Source organism: Botryllus schlosseri, chromosome 2, assembly GCF_051294905.1.
Source record: "Botryllus schlosseri isolate E-star chromosome 2, Bs_hap1, whole genome shotgun sequence".
NCBI lineage: Eukaryota > Metazoa > Chordata > Ascidiacea > Stolidobranchia > Styelidae > Botryllus > Botryllus schlosseri.
Genome location: NC_137237.1, coordinates 24,648,303 through 24,660,992, shown reverse-complemented (window position 1 = coordinate 24,660,992; position 12,690 = coordinate 24,648,303). Strand labels below are relative to the sequence as shown.

General features: G+C 42.0%; 1 protein-coding gene across 1 annotated transcript in view; it reads right to left on the bottom strand.

Moving 5' to 3' along the window:
- Positions 1–12,690, bottom strand: part of LOC145456849 (tubulin epsilon chain-like) — a 297,431-nt gene that overhangs the window by 11,248 nt on the left and 273,493 nt on the right. The gene's annotated exons all lie outside the window — the stretch shown is intronic.

Genomic DNA, 12,690 nt, shown 5'->3' with positions numbered 1-12,690 from the left:
TACAAGACTACGAATATACTTATAATGAAGGCCGTAAATGAAAAAATAAACGGTTTGATAGACCAATTCCAGTTTTGAGTGTTTACAGCCGTATGCAGTGAAACCAGAGTGTACTCAAAGGTGGTGTGGACACTGAAGGTGAATCCCCTAGTCACGCTCTGATTGGGTAGTCAACCTCGTTGTTGACGATCGATTTACAGCACTGATTCAATGCAAAAATCGATGTTGTTAGATGTCGAGTTTGAAGATGTTTTATACCGAAATGGGTGTCAAGATTTGGTGTGATATATCCTAATGATGCCATCTAATACTATGTCGAGTTTCAAAGTCGTTACTCAATGACTAGGGCAGTAATTTTGTTATCAAAGTCGAGTATGTTAGTGTCAATCCGTCTGCAGGACTGATTCAATGCAATAGCTGGTATCTGTACGTATTGATTTCGGCGATGTTCCATACCGAGATAGGGACAAGATTTCGTACGGTACATCTTAATGATGTCATCTAGCACTCTACCTAGTTTCAAGATCGTGACTCAAGGATTAGGCTAGTAATTTCGTCAGTGATTTTATGACGAAAATGTGGCGACTTCACTATCTGTGAGTGCCAACTATTATCGCAGATTGCCAGAATAATAACAAAATTAAATCATTGCTAGACTGTCGACTCTTGCAGATTGTTAGACTGAACGCTGGCTGTACAGTACATCTAGTAATATAATGACTTGTAACGAGATTGAATGGCTTTCACCTGAAATTATTCAGGAACTGCTAGCCATAGATGATGACATTGAAGCATCACCGGCCGTTTTTCAGGCTGAATCAAGTGCCATTATAACAGATGAGACTGTTCGTATACTGGAAGATGTCACAGATGCTGAATTCTCGTCTTTTGGTGCAATCAATGTTGCAACTTGGATGAAGGAATACAAAAAAAAACAAAAAATAAAGAACATTTGGTCACGCAGTACAGCAAGTTTTGTCTTCGCGCTTCAGACTTTTTCTCATCGGATGTACCAGACCCATCCTATGTGCTTCTACAAATAATTGAAATATTTGAAATTGGCTTCAGAATTTAGCAGGTCCCCCGGTAATGTTGACATCAGTGTGTTTGATGAGATTATCTTGAAAGACCAATATTTCTTCAAAATTGCGAATATATATCGCTGTAACCAAGACATAGATTACGATTTATTAGAGGCAATCCTCACACATATTGTGAAAACAGTAACTAAGCTTCTCGGAAGAGGATTTGCCAAGAAGTTATTCGAAAGAATACGAGGCAAGTGCTTGTTGACCAAAGGGTTGAGAGGTAATTTAAAATTGCAAAGTAAAGGCTGCTAGCAGACGGATTTAATAATTTTTGCTTGTCATTAGCACTTTTAATTACATATTCACTGGTCGTTTCGGCATTGTCCTGCCTGTTCATTACATCGCATCATTTGTGTGTCTTGTTCAATTGAAAATATAATCTGATTATTATTGATTAGAACATTCATATTATGGATTCTTTCTCATGCATAGAAGCTTTGCATCGTCGTCATTACTCAACCTTCACTACTCGTCCTTGACCGTGTCTTTCCTCGTTATTCTGCAATCTGATGGCAATAAATTGAGTCCAAGGAGGATACCATAATATGTTCTGATTTTTGCATTACAATTCACCCCTGTGTTCGCGAGACAAGTGAGACAGAAGACAAGCACAGGTAGAATAATTATATTTATTCTGAAAATAAAATGGAGCGACATGATTTGTTACTCCATTATGGAACACTTCTATTGAGAGAAATGTATCCTCTCCATTACAGATATGGTGAGCACTGAGCAGTCTCTAGCACAGATATAAGTCATATGGAATGGTCAAGTCAATGCGCAATGACTTGAGATGACTCGATCAAATAGTGACTATCCTTACAGTTCCTTCGCCTTTCCATCGTCAAACCACTATAAATAACCTCTCCACCTTTCAGACTTGGCTGACTAAATTAGAACGAGAAATGCCAGTAATCTAATTCTAATCCAATTTGTGAGAGTTTTCTATGCTTCAATTCTAATTCTGATCTAATTAGTAAAAAGTTTCTTAATTCTAATATAATTTGTTGCAACATCAACCATACAGGAGAACTGAGCGAAACAAGACAAACTTGGTGTAGATACAATAAACATTCGCATGCATACGAATACTCTTTGACATGATCTGAACTTGAATTTTGCTTTGCTGTATTTCTCTCGTATTTGGAATTTCATTCAATTTCCAAGTTCTTGCGAACTCAATAATTCAAATCTAATTTGGGAAAAAATATGTAGGCCTAGTTATAATTCTAATCTAATTTGAAAATTTTCTGCTCGATCAAGTCTGCCTCCTTTCCTGGTCCGATGACAATATCCAACTTACTCTGAAAATAAGTTGCTGAATACATGCCGAGTACCTTTCTGCATACGGTACCGGGTCTTACAGACCTTCGGATTTACGACGTTTCACTATTGGCTCATTGCAGACCTCTTGCCAAGCGTTTTTGGTGCCGAAAGTAGTATTTCCCCCTTTTATCTTTTTTATAATTTTGCGCTGAGTGATTTGCTGCACTCCGTAAGCCACAGCCTTCAAATCTGGATTTTGCGAGCGCCTGCCCAAGTTCCTCTGAACATAAAATGGTATTCACGAAAAACTATATACGGTAATCTCAGAAATAAGTTCTTACAAGATTTCCAAAGAAAGCTTCCAGAACATCTTGTGAGAAGGTCCGCAAGCAAACGTAATCTAACTCACGGAGTAATCGTTCACAAAGAAAAACGAAATTACGTGAAGTGAAGATTAATCCCTCCAAGGTTGATCGTGGAAGAATACGCTTTTGTTCGCCCAATTCATCCACTTCAGCCTTTGAAATATATAGGATATGTAATTCTCATATTGGAAACATTTGAATACTACCTTCCACAACAGAAGATCTTGCACAAATTCCTTGATAAATTTGATCCTGTCATCCTCCATACACCGTACAGGATTCCTGATCCCGCAATTGATAACTTCAAACCATCTGTAAGAAAATATAAGTTACTGCTTGGCCTAAACTTCTTGCCGAGAAAGACCTATTGCACCTGTTCATAAGGAGGATGAAGTCAGCGGTACCCTTGGCTCCATCCATTGTTGATAAATTTTTACCCACCTCCCAGCTCAGAATGTCTCTTGCCAAGTTTACTTTCATCTAGATTTCAATTGATTGGTCAATGCTGTTGGTGATAATAATATACTAAAATGGGACACGTACTTTGGAATATGGATTCAATTTAATATGGGCCTCTGTGAGTCTTGTTCGTCTGAGCATAAGGCTGTATTTTTCATTTTCATAAAGTTTAAGAATGTGAGTCCAAAGTATATATTGAATTTTTTGCTAAATCTGGCCGCAAAATCCTAAAGAAAGTACGGCCCGCACCTGTCTTTCTCGATTTGACAGAAGACCAGTTACATCCAGGAACGCAGCAGTAGACCATATTACAACACTTGATTAGTGGTCAGTCTAGCAATCTGCAATGGTTGACAATAAATAATAGTGATTTTTTGACTAAAATGTGGCGACTGCTGCCAGACTTCTTGGCTTTGGTAACATTCCAATGGAATCATTCTACATCTGTACAAATCAATTATCGAACTCTCCGACGAAAATACTATTTCTGAAGTCGTAAACACGGCAAATCATCGCTAATTGCATTGAATCAGTCCTGCAGACGGATCGACAGACACTAACATGTTACTCGACTTTGATAACGAAATTACTGCCCTGGTCGTTGAGTAACGACTTTGAAACTCGACATAGTATTAGATTGCATCATTAGGATATACCACACCAAATCTTGACACCCATTTCGGTATAAAACATCTTCATACTCGACATCTAACAACACCGACTTTTGCATTGAATCAGTGCTGTAAATCGATCGTCAACAACAAGGTTGACTACCCAATCAGAGCGTGACTAGGGGATTCACCTTCAGTGTCCACACCACCTTTGAGTACACTCTGGTGAAACCAAACATAGTAACGATATCTAATGGATCCAACGAACTTATTAAATGTGAGCGAATATCACCGCAACGAAATAATTCCTGTTTAAATGTATTCCAAGATTATCGTTTTTACATATTTTAGACATATCCTTGCAACAATAAAATCGGAACCTGGTCGGCACCATCCCGCACGGTTCTTTTATGGTTGGGTGTTTACTGGGTAGTAACCTGTAGCGGACGTATCGTAACTAGAAATGTAAATATTCCTTTTACACTGTATGGCATTAGCTATTTTCCTGCAGATCTGGATCGCAGGACCTCTTCCGATAAGCCGTGATTTATCATAGGTAGGCCTATATACAGGCCGTGTTATTTTTGACATTTCCGGAGCCAGATGCCAAAACTGCCAAAAATAAAAAATTGAAAATGCCAAAAATAAGCAATATTTGGCATATGCCAAAATAACACGGCCTGCCAAATGGTGTATTTCGTTCATGGTGTTGTGTTAACAGGACCGCGTTACAAGCGAGAAGAGCGTTTGTGAAAGGCAGGTTTCTTAATCTGGGTCCAGCCCAACCATTAGGGGTGAAAGCATGGTGTCCTAAATTTTGTGGGCACAGCGTGATTGAACGGCTGACTTCATTTGGTTTACGTCATACTTTCCATCTGCCCAAAGGCAATTTTACGACCATTTTTGACCGGCTTGTCGAGCACTAAATTTGATAAAACGGGTATCAATGAAAAGCTGCCGCAGTACTGATTATTAAAATATTTATTATATTCTGCTCATGGAGCTGGAATCCCCAAAATCAACCACGATTTTTGCATTGTGATCGAGTGGAACATTGTGACGCAACAAACTGTCTGGCTATTTCTGAGCTGCATAGTCTCGTTTTGCCAGACGGTCTTGTTGCGTCTAATGTTCTTAAACAAGCTACCCTTCCCAGGACTCTTCCATTCGAGTTGGTAATATTAAAGCCCGAAGTGACAAAAGTCCTCCGAAAATATATCGGTAGACTGAGGGAGAAATGATAGTCGGGCTACTAAAGAGAATGTGTTGAGAGACAACACAGGAAACTCCTGGAAAAGGATCGGGAAGAAAATTCTTTCTGCGATGAGATCGATGGCACTGGCGAAGTGATCTCTTTTCATGATGCATGGAAGCCGGTTCGGCCCTCCAAAGATTTTGAAGCTCTGAAAACCTTTTGTGGATGACTGGCAACATTCTTTCCCTTAACGGCTAGTGTTGTAGCCGATATTTCCCAGATTCGCTAGGCGAGAAATGAATTTAGGAGAAACTTAGCTGACCTGAGTTTGGAAGCACTGTTACAGTGCAAACGATTCAAGTCTCTTCAACAGCTGTAACAATCAGCTGTTGAGCGTGTTTGTTAGGCTTTTCTTTCTTTTTCTTTTTTTGCTTATTGGCACCGACACCGATGGATACCGCACATTTTGTGGTTTCGTTTGATATTATTAACCTATGAAATTTTTTCAAGTAGAATCCGTGCGGAACCACCGCTTCAACAATCTATTATCGGTGTTCGGTTGTATTGACACGAATATGCAGGGGTGTGGAGGTAGAGGTCTAGAAACGGAAAGCGCCGAATAATAAGATGGCGATGGTGGAAGATGAAAATAGAGGTGCGGCCTCAACGTCATACGCAAATGCAGCTGGTGCTACACAGCTAATAGACAGGACATGCGACATTGGTATCAAACTGAGTCAAGTGCCAGAAAGACCAGAATTAATAGAACTTTTCGATGCAGTCGGAATCGACAAGGAGCACATAGAAGGAATCATAAAGTTCCCGAATGGTCAGATTGACCTCACATTCAGAGAGAGAAGACTGGCGGTAAACGTGGACAGAAGAATGGTACAAATGAAGAGAGATGGAATCGACCTCCCGACACACTGGATGTACATCTCTGAAAACATCGCGATTTACCTCAGCTGGGTGCCCATTCGCATGGGAGACGACCGGATAGAGGAATATTTTGAAAACAATCATGGACCCATAAAGAGCATCTTCCAGCAAAAAGATGACATGGGATTTAAAAACGGGATCCGAAGCGTGTTAGTAGGAAAAAAGTGTATTGAAGAAAACTCAATAAAATCATATATTTGGATAGATGGGGCGAAAATCGCAGTGAAATACAACGGACAAACAGCTACATGTGCTATATGTGAGCAGCCAGGACATATTGCTAGATTATGCCCGACGAAATCAACAAGACCTCCCAGACCTAGGAGGAGAGAGCACGAGAGGCGCGAAGACCCACAAATCACCCCAAGTATCAACAGAGGGACCCAGCAATATCGAAATCCGCTAACAGAGAATGCAGGAAATGCGCCGACACCCACTATTGCGACATCAATAGGTGGAGATGTCGAGGCGAAACGCATGACGTCGATGGAAACGACTGCAATCGACAGCCAATCAACAATCGAGGAGAGCGCAAGAAAACAACAAACCCAGCGGAGGAGATCGGAGGAAGTCGGGCCCATAAAAGGAAACGAGAGACGTATGTCGAGTGAACGCGAAGAGCAAGAAGAACGCCCATCGGGTGAAACGAACGAACAGCAGGGTGCGGCGAAAGAGTCCGACGACAAACCGGCAAAGGACGACGAAGAAATAGACGAGAGCCAAACGATTCGATGCATAAAGGACGTCCAAAACACCGTCGACACCGACAAGAACATATTTACCATATTCGAGAGCCCAAACAACAAAAGCAGTAGCGAAAATGCAGAGGTATATCAAAGCGATTGGTTTGATCAAACGAATGCCCTTTTAAATAGACCAGAAGATGAAGCGCCTCAGGATATGACCTCGAGGGACAAGAGGCAAAGGGAAAGCACTGACTCTGAGGAGCATATCCAGCCAACCAGAAGGTTCAATAGCTACTCTGGTGAAATAAAGGGAGCGGACTCGTGCATCAGCTGCGGCAGGCCGATTACATTCACGAACCAAAGATCGGTATGTACCTGTATGCAATGTCAAACTGAAAACTGTATTATACAGGCGTGCTGCAACACGAATGATCAATTCATCGTGACGGGCGAACAATTAACTAACAATACAACAATAATCTGCGGGACCTGCAAAAGCGAATGCCAAATATCCAGCTGCTGTGGCAACCTAATCCGAAATGAGGATGCCAAGTTTTACAAATCGTGCGCAAGGTGCAGGAAATCGAAGAGGCAAAAGTCCGCAACTATTAACAAGTAGGCCTAACGTTCATTATGGCAGGTCCGAATATTTTTAAGATTCTAACAATCAATGTCAACGGAATGAATCTAGCCAGTAAAAGAGAACTAATATTTAAATACATTAAGGACACAGGCGCCGACATAATTTGTCTGCAAGAAACGCACTCCACACTGGACACTGAAAGAACTTGGGCTGCAGAATGGAAGGGAAAGTCTTTTTGGAATTCCGGAAACGGGAAAACGGCAGGAACAGCAGTTCTACTAACGCACAGAAGGAAATCATACAGAACACTAGACCAGACGATGGATACGGAAGGAAGAATACTACAAATTCGAATCAAGTCAGGTAAAATCAATCTCACTATCACTAACGTATACGGTCACAATAACAGAACGAAAAGAAGAGCACTCTTGCGTCAACTGGCAACAAGAATAAGCCGGAAAGAACGACACGTGGTAGCGGGAGACTTTAACGGGGTTGACAGCTGCGAACTCGACCGCGAACCGCCCAACATAACAAGACTTGGAGAAGACGCCACATACAATCGCTCAGTAATGAGGACCATAGGAGTGACCGATACATTTCGCGAAACAAATGGGGGAAAAAAAGACTACACATATTTCTACCCCAAAGGAAAGTCCAGATTGGACAGGATCTACACCTCGAAAGGTATAATACCTCTAAATTGCAAACATATAACCTGTACCCTTACAGACCACGATGCTGTGATTGCGACCTTACGTGTAAAAGGAAAGAGCCCGAGGCCTAATTCGTGGAAGAATAACACACAAATATACGAAAAGAAGGCGTTCCAAAATGACTTCCAAGTAAAATGGCGAAGATGGAAGACGCTGCATCCAGCCATATACGAAACCAAAATCGAATGGTGGGAAGCCGTCAAGAGGAAACTAAAGCACCTCGCGGTGAAACACGCTGGGGAAACCCTAAAAGAAAAGCGGGACATCAGATTGAAGGAGGAGAACGAGCTCGAAGAGGTAAGACAAAATGTTCTACGAAATAACATCTCTGAAGTAGAATACAGGTAAATAAAGAAGAAAATATGGAAGAGGAAAGCGGAAGAGCTATCCAAGCTTCAGGCAGAAGCAAAAGCCAAGCGAGAAACGATCCTGGACAACAATCCATACTTCCTCTGTCAGACAATAAGGAAGAGGAAGGAGGCGGTGAACATCGAAGAACTAAAAGACGAAAATGGAACAATAACCTCGGATGATGAACAAATAAGAACAATCATCGAAAAATACTACACGGAACTATACGGTGAGAAACAAACAAACCAACAAACTGCAAGTAGTTTTCTCAGGTACCAGGAAAAACAGCTGACGATGCAGCAGCAGGAGAAAATAGACGCTCCAATCACCGAAGACGAGGTCCGCTTAGCCATCGCACAACAAAACAGGAATCGAACCCCGGGGGAGGATGGGATCAGCGCGGAATTTTACATTGAGAACAGGGACACGATAGCCGAAGATTTGACCGAAGTGTTCAATGAAATTTACACTACGCAGGAAGTATCGAGCGGCCTCGCAAGAGGAATTCTTAAGGTCATCTACAAGAAGGGTGATGCAAAAAATATAGAAAATTACAGACCAATAACACTTTTGAACTGTGACTATAAAATACTAAGCAAAACTCTTTCCAACAGAGTAAAGGCGGCGCTGCCGAACATCACGCATCGGCACCAATTCGTAAACCCGCCCAACACCATCGAGCAGCTGAACCTCTTGATCAGGGAAGCAGCATCAGAAATGAGATCCAAAGAACAAGGCGCAATAATATCTATCGATTTCAAAAAGGCTTACGACACTGTAGATCACAACTACCTACAGGAAGCACTAAAATCGGCAGGCTTCGGGCCAACCTTTCGTGAATTCTACCGGCAAGTATACGAAAAGAGCACATCGCGAGTCTCAGTTGGGGGGAGAATTGGTAACGAAATAGAAATTCAGACGGGAATTAAACAAGGCGACCCTATTTCCATGTATTTGTTCACCATTGCCACCGAATCTTTGTTACAGAGCCTCAACCAGAACCTAGCCCGGTACAAACTGACCGGACTCAAGAACAGAATCACCACCCCGGCGTACGCCGATGATGTGACAATAACGCTGGCGAAAGTACAAGATTGCGAAAAGGCCGTGCGCATCGTCACCCAATTCGGGAAGGCAAGCGGACTACAAATTAATTGGGAAAAAACAAAAGGAATAAAATTTGGAGCAGAAGGCCAATACAATACAGCAACGGCGATCCAATGGGCCGATGAGGTTAGCATATTAGGAAAAACAATAGGCAACAAATTGCAAGCAGCAGAACAGCAATGGGAAGCGGCAATTGGCAAAACAGATCGACGCATCCGAGAAATGAAAAAGATGAAATTTCAAAGGTATGAAAAAATAGAACTAATAAGGACCAATATTCTTCCTTTGTTCGCATATCACGCCACCACCTCGAGAATGCCGAAGGATCTGAAGGCCAAACTAAGAGAACTCATTATGTCATTCCTGTTCTGCATAGAGAAGAGGGCGGATTACAACAAGATTATTCAAAAGGAGGAAATCGGAGGACTTGGCTTGACCGATATACCAAGAATTACGGACCTCATCTTCATCAAGCCTGCAATCCGGTATTTAAAAAACTCGGGCAAAACACGGAGACAGAATGGGACGGACGTATGGAGCACCAGCTGGCAATCATCCTTAACAGGTACAGAAAGAACAAACTATCTAATGACAGACCTCATGCATTTCAGCCGCAACCACACTGGGTGGAAGTGAACGAAACAATGAGGGAACTGGAAATCCTAGACGCAGACTACGAAAAAGGAATGTCGAAGGACGTATACCGGGCGACAATCGTAAGGCAACACAAAAAGGGAAATCATGGACATGGAAGGCCCGAGCTGGTAGAACGTACGTGCAAAATACCTAACGCGGAAACAAAGAGACCTCAACTGGGATGCGGCGCATCAAATACTTCCAACCATGGATAAGTTGAACGCACGCCTGGTCGAACCAACTGATAAGTGTGCACTCTGCGAAATCCGAACTGAATCTCATGTCCATATTTTTACCCAGTGTGATACAATTACACCAGTTCTAAACCTCATTTTAGGAGCGTGGGAACAAGTCACGGCAAATACCGAACAAAGAGCGAACATGCAGACCATACTTCATATGTCACCCAAACGACCAATCAGGGAAGGCCATGAGCGAACTCTAATGATCCTAATCTCTATGTTCAAACAGGCGATATGGACTGGAAGAAACAAGAAGCTACAAGAGACGCGCAAGATAGATCGCCAGTGGCTGCTGAATACGTTCAAGCGGAGGATAACGATGAGGAAACCGATCCTGCAAGACCCCCAACTAGAAAACATCATCTCGAACGTAAAGAACAACATAATGGGGTGCACCTTCCGATGAAGCGAAGCGAAATTGAAATTCGAAATTAGTGAGCTTATGAAATTCGAGTGTTACGCCTTCTTACCGCTATGTGCTTTCCATTGTGGAATTTAACATACCATAAGAACGTAATAAACAAAATGTAACCTATGAAATCGTTCGGTTTTTTCTTCTTCTTATCGTTTGTTGGCACTTATTATACGTGGATGCTGTACATTTTGTAGTGTCTTTTGACAAACTAGCCCAAATAAAGCGTTTTTGTGACTAATTCGAGGCTGAAACTATCTATTTAGAGGACGATGCCAAAACTGCCAAAAATAAAAATCGAAAATGCCAAATATAAGTTTTTTCTGGCAGTTTTGGCATATGCCAAAAATAACACGGCCTGCCTATATATCAATGGTGACGAAACATGACGTAAACATTCTTGAGATCAAGCGGTGGGGGCAAAATCGCCATGCGTCATCTTCCTGGTTACGCTGGTGATGTTATCTTATCTCTGACTCGCATCTCTCGGCAACTATTTCAAAAAAGACGCGAGGAAAAATTGTTGTACTCCTAGTTGAATATCACCAAATCTAATTCAAACCATTCAGTATCAATTTATTAATAATTTTATCATTACAGAACACCACAAGACTGCGCTACAATGAAAGAAATAAGGTGTCGAAACGACCTGCTGGAGTAGTATTTGAAATCAGACACCGACTTAGGCCTAGGCGTGCACACTGCACAGTGCACACGGGATGGATGGAAATAATGGATAACATAAAACGACTAGCTAGAGGAAAATGAGTGGCGCATATGGATAGGCGAGTTTGATATGTCAAACCGAGTCGGGTAATCGTGACGGCTGACTAGTAGGCCTATAAATTCTGTAGAAATTGCTTGTATTTCTAGTTTTCGACTAGAGTGTATAGACACATGCTCGAGGAATGTCGTATAGCTGGCGAGATGCTGTTCCACACTTGAGGTCCGGCATACGCGATGTAGATCAGTGCGTTTTCTTGAATTCTTGTAGCTGTTCGTCGAAGACGCGCGTGTGTTGTAGCCTAGTTGTGCGCTTTTGACCCCTACATGAAGTAGTCGTTGAAATTTGTGGGACAGTGACCGCAATGGAACTAACACATAAACTTGACAATTTCTACCTTCCTCGTATCTTCTATGTCTAGAATATCAAATCTTTTGTGTAGCGATTAATCAGTTGCACACCCAGGTCCGGTTGGGGCCTTCGAAATGATAAAGAGAATACGCTGTGATAGTTTTTGCAGTGGCTCAACTGTATTCATGCAGGCAGCAATAACAACCCAACAAAGAATTCATTATTGCAACTTTGATTGGAACAATAAAAGAGTACCAGCAGAATCCAAATCGGCACGGAGTGACCAAGACGGCTGAATAGGCCACATACCTTCGATTGTTTGTGGTCTTGGCGATTTTATGTCATTCCGAGACATGTCTGAGTCCAGTAAAATCTAGACGTAGGCCTATTTGGCATCTTCATCGTTGGAAATGGGTAGGTCAGCATTTCGCTTGAGAATTCCATTAAAAGCAATGATACGCTCGATTGTAAAACCCTGCCTGCGTTCTTTTCAGTAACCACCTATATCAGCAACTATTTATAGCCTATTATAGGTCTTACTCATTTTGCATTAGTCGTGAAGTAGCCTCCCGAAAATTCGAAACTGCCCGACTCCAATTAACCGCCCGCCAAAAGCATGTAACCCCTCAACCAAATCTGTTTTTCAACAGCTTTCTTGAATAGGCCTACTTTTCATACCTTAATTTTCCACTTTAACTTGATGTCGTTTTGACGTGGACCGGGGTTGAGAACCATCTGCTGTAAATTACCATCCGTGGATAAAGGTAGCTGTAGATCAGTGGCTCCCAACCTGTGGTACGCGTACAACTAAGTGGTACGCGAAGGTCATCCAGGTGGTACGCGAGTAGATTGTTTTACTTTCGACTCATGGGAGTTTTTAGTTTAAGTGGGTTGATTTTGAGGTTTTTGAAGCCGTCGTCGTCGTGGGTAGGGGCAATCCCACCAATAAAGGCCTACGT